The 4,183-nt window shown below is 37.0% G+C and overlaps 1 long non-coding RNA gene across 1 annotated transcript; it reads right to left on the reverse strand.

Moving 5' to 3' along the window:
* Positions 1–787: 787 nt before the first annotated feature.
* On the reverse strand, positions 788–1,513 carry LOC146857077 (uncharacterized). The gene is made up of 3 exons (XR_014979539.1): positions 1,428–1,513; positions 1,264–1,338; positions 788–945 (listed from the first exon to the last, which is right to left on the reverse strand). It is a non-coding gene; the product is annotated as an uncharacterized LOC146857077 (long non-coding RNA).
* Between the last annotated feature and the right edge of the window lie 2,670 nt (positions 1,514–4,183).

Here is a 4,183-nt window from a genome sequence, read left to right on the forward strand (position 1 = left end):
AAGGTGACCTTCATGAGCCAAATCCAAAACCTTGTTTTGCAGGCATGTTGGAACGACCAAAAGACCACCCCTGCGTAAAATTCCCTCCACCATGGATAACTCATAGCAAACCCTTTTGAAAGGAATTAACTCGGGAGACAAATCCTTGTTGACAGGCCAGCCATGAACCAAGAAGTCAACAACCATCTGGATTTCGCTGTCCGCTGATAGAGCTTGCAACCATTCGCGCTAAGAAATTGCATCTTTCACAATGTCAGCAACAGCACCAACCTCTTCAAAAACAGGGGGGAACCCAAAATAACCCTCCGGCATCTGGGTACATAAACACGATATATAGAAATAATGCCCCGGGATCAATAGTGTAATCATTAATAGAGGAGACAGCTAAGTTGCCTCCTCCTATGAGTTATCTTCTTTTTCTGTGAGAAATCTTTTTAAATTTTTATTTCCACATAGAAGTCAAAAAACAGTTTCACTAAGAAAATAGTTATACTCTTAGGTTGAGTGATAGTATGTATATTTATTTCATACTTTACTCATCTCCCATATCTATATCTTGTTTTTTCTTTTTTCTTTTTCATATATATACAAACATATACATTATTTACATACATAAAACGAATTCAACACATCCATATTTGCACCTCTGACAAAGAAATTATATTCTCCTTATTGCATCTTGTCTGAGTGATACCCTAATAGTTAATCAGGATGCTTCTGACCTTATTTCTCTGAAGCATTCCTTTCCAAAAGAACACTCTTTTAGAGTCACTTCGAGATCAACTATTGCAACCTCATTCCTTTTGAAGTACTCTCTACTACTTAACACAAAGTCCAAAGTCTCATGAGTGTCTTCACCATTGTTGTCGACGCGTTTCAGCCAAGTCAATTACAGGCCTCCTCAGGACTAGGGCACTCAAATCTACAATATTTTCAAAGTCCAACCTAAAAGAGCAAATTAATTAATCCTTTTTGTTTATCTATATAAATAAACAAACAATATTTATGTTTCACATATATTATACAACTATAAACACACCGGGACTTATCATACAACCAAAGAATTTCAATATATTTACAAAGTATTTACAAACTCTGAAGTGGCGGATCACATACAAGAAATAAATAATCACCCATAAGTGAACTTAAAAATACTTGGACGTGTTCTTCCCTACCAAGAAAGTGAAGTGTCTTTAGAAAAGTTTTAACAACGCTGATTCTTCCCAACTTAAATTCTTACTCCAAAATGACTAAGTTCCATACCTTAGTGCAAGTAAAGTATACCTATTCTGTTCCGATTATTGCTCGAGGTAGGTGGATATTTTTTCTTTCAAGACGCTAAAGACAAACGATTGAAATATTAGGAATTATTCCTATACTGCCAATCCAGTGGTCCAACCATTTTATAAGAGATGTTATTTACTTACTGGCAAGCCATGTCATGTTTCCATCAACATATCTGTATTAAAGGACCCTTAATTCCCGAAATTCTTCGTACTCAAAGGTCTTTTCTACTCGTGTTCTGTAATGAGAGCAAAGGCCCCATAGAGACAGCTTTAATTTGCCCCCGAGGTTTAAGCAAACGTATCTAAATTGGTTCAAACAACCATTAGATCACAAACCGAAGGAGTTCGTACCTTACAACTTCGCTATGAATCCAAAACAAGCACCTTCCTCATATTCATACCATCGCCTCTGTTAAAGCAAAGGAGAGACAGGCATTGGTTCCAATCCTTATTGCCTTATTATATTACGTAAAACACTCTTTCATTTTGCCCTTATCTTACCTGAATCGAATTATAGCTGGCCACGCTTCTCGCACTCCGTCTCTAATGTTCCTACTTCACTCGTCTCTGATCACGTGACGCGGAAGTGTTTTTAAATAAGCAAAACGGGCCGTGAAAATAGAAGAAGGACACCATGTCTCCCTGTTTAATCGAGTGCCACGAAGGACTAAAGATATTCGGACAACTTATTACTGAAATGACGAACTTTACCAATTCTCATCTCTGGCATACTCAATATTCCAAACTACACCTACACCACAGATAGAATCAAGTTACCTCCAAACGTTTATACACCTTCATCTCAAAGAACAATTTATTTATAAAGCCAACAATCAAATTGATAAAGATACCTTATAACCCAATGTGAAAAAACGCCACTCCTTACAATCTTTATATTTACCGCAAGTATATTATACACATGTTGTTAATCCAGTAATTAGAGTAACATGTTTGACGTCTCGGAGACATATAACCAAATGTATATACATATTCCCTTGACTCACAACCATTCTGTAGGTGGCCTCATTGTTGTAGCAGCGCCCAAATCTCATCTCTATCATTAAGGCCCCTTGTTGCAGTGTGATATTTTTCTATCAATCTGGCTTCCAATCTGTTCAGTTTAGTTTGAAGTTCCGTTTTTTCAAGATTTCCTACTAAACAAAGAATTGACCATTTTATGTCGTTTTCCGAATGATTTTGATTCTGGAAATGTTGCACTAATGGAGCCCCTTGTACTTTACATTTTATTCGTGATTTGTGCTGTAATATACGTTTCTTTACAGATTGTGTAGTTTGTCCAATGTAATATTTATTACATGGACATTTTACGCAATATATTGCGTTCTTAGAATTACAGTTAGAAAACCTCCTTTGGTAATGTGTTTGGCCATTGATATCTAACTGTTTTGAGTCTTCTGTAAGATTACACGCCAAACAATTTTGGCAACGAAAATGGCCTACCACTGGTGGTAAACTAAATAAGCTCCTTAAGTCTTTTCTGGGTAATTCAGTCTGTCTTACGGCTCTCACAAGTTGCTGCCGAATATTTTTACCCTTTTTAAATGCAAACAGGGGTTTTGGAATTCCCAAGCGTTCAATCAATTTCCAGTTTTTTTGGATGATTTTTTTAACTTTATTAGCTTTGGGATCATAAGTCAACACACACGTTAGTGGAGTGTCTTTGTCAGGTTGTTTCGGGATCAATAAAGCATCTCTTGGTGTATACCATGCTCTTTTGAGCGCACCTTTCACAAGCTTTTTTGGGTACCCTCGTGCTATAAGTTTGTCTTTTAATAGCTCTGCATTAATGAAATAGTCTGTTTTGTTTGTGCAATTCCTTCGTACACGAAGAAATTGCCCATAGGGCAAATTTTCTTTAAGTGTACGTGGGTGACTGCTTGTGAAGTGTAGGAGGGTGTTTCGGTCTGTAGGCTTCGTATACAGACATACCCCTAGCATTTCATTCTCCTGTTGTATAAATACATCTAGGAAATTTATCCTTAAGTGATCCACACTTTTCGTAAAGTTGAATTCAACAGTCCTTGAATTCAACCAATTGTGGAAATCTGTTAGTTGTGTTTCATCTCCATCCCAAATCATAAAAATATCATCTATATAGCGACACCAAAAATTAATTTGTGTTTTAAATGGATTGGTGTCGCCATATATCCACTTATTTTCAAATTCTGCCATTACCAGATTTGCTATTTCTGGTGAGAAACTGCAGCCCATCGCTACACCTGATACTTGGAGGTATAGATGTTCTTTAAAACTAAAGAAATTGTTTTTTAGGCACAAAGTTGCTAATGCTATTAAAAATTCCGTAGGCACTTGATGGGGGCGTTCTCTTTTATCAAGAGTGTATTTCATAACTGCCAAAGCCTCATCTTGAGGTATATTGGTATACAATGATTCGATATCAAAGGATACCAAAAGTTGTTTTTCTTTGTTGTATGGTAACCCTTCAACCTTTGATATCAAATCCATTGTATCTCTCACGTAGGCTGGAATTAATTTAACCAAGGGGAGTAAGAAAGTATCAATGTATTTTGCTAGTGGTTCCAAAATTGATCCACATGCTGACACTATAGGTCTACCAGGCGGGTCTGTCAGTGTTTTATGTACCTTTGGTAATACATATAAATTAGGTACCTTGGTTTTATCACTATTAAGGAAATCAAACTCATTTTTGCAGAGCCACCCTTCTTCCAAACCTTCTTTGGTGATCTCCCAGATCTCAGATTTCAAATCCTGTGTGGGATTGACTTCAAGTGGTCTATAGTGCAAAGGATTGGACAACTGGCGTATGACTTCTTGGTCATACTTATCTGTGTCCCAAAGGACTATCCCTCCCCCTTTATCGGCCGGCTTGATTATTATAGCCGGATTATTGGATA

The sequence above is a fragment of the Triturus cristatus genome, chromosome 3_2, assembly GCF_964204655.1.
Source record: "Triturus cristatus chromosome 3_2, aTriCri1.1, whole genome shotgun sequence".
Classification (NCBI taxonomy): domain Eukaryota; kingdom Metazoa; phylum Chordata; class Amphibia; order Caudata; family Salamandridae; genus Triturus; species Triturus cristatus.